The sequence below is a fragment of the Calidris pugnax genome, unplaced genomic scaffold (genome assembly GCF_001431845.1).
Source record: "Calidris pugnax isolate Ruff unplaced genomic scaffold, ASM143184v1 scaffold32, whole genome shotgun sequence".
In the NCBI taxonomy this organism is placed as follows: domain Eukaryota; kingdom Metazoa; phylum Chordata; class Aves; order Charadriiformes; family Scolopacidae; genus Calidris; species Calidris pugnax.
Genome location: NW_015090783.1, coordinates 9,389,649 through 9,389,998, shown reverse-complemented (window position 1 = coordinate 9,389,998; position 350 = coordinate 9,389,649). Strand labels below are relative to the sequence as shown.

Sequence of the window (350 nt, the reverse complement as noted above, 5' to 3'; positions counted from 1 at the left end):
TTTTATTACATTGGGGGGCGGGGGGGGGTGAAGGGGGGCTTTTTCTTAAACCCCAGCTCTTAGCAGCCTGTGAGACCCCAAGTTCTCACTGGAAATAGGGGTGTGCTGCATCCAGCATCTCCTTCCCCACGTAGGAGATGCTTGTGTCCCTAAAAATTCAATTAGTGGTGGGGACGGCGGGTGTGGGGGGTACCACATCTTGGGGTGCCCATGGGGACCCAGCCCCGAGCATCCCTTCAGCCCATCACCCGCATCCAGGGGTGTCCCAGGCTGGGGTCCCCCAGGAGGGGCTGGGGGCTGCCACACAGCATGCCCCTGGGTGTTTATTTGGGGTTCATGGAGTCATGGGG

The 350-nt window shown here is 60.0% G+C and overlaps 1 protein-coding gene across 1 annotated transcript in view; it reads left to right on the top strand.

Annotated features, from left to right (window-relative positions):
- Positions 1-350, top strand: part of HSPB8 (heat shock protein family B (small) member 8) — a 3,657-nt gene that overhangs the window by 1,384 nt on the left and 1,923 nt on the right. The gene's annotated exons all lie outside the window — the stretch shown is intronic.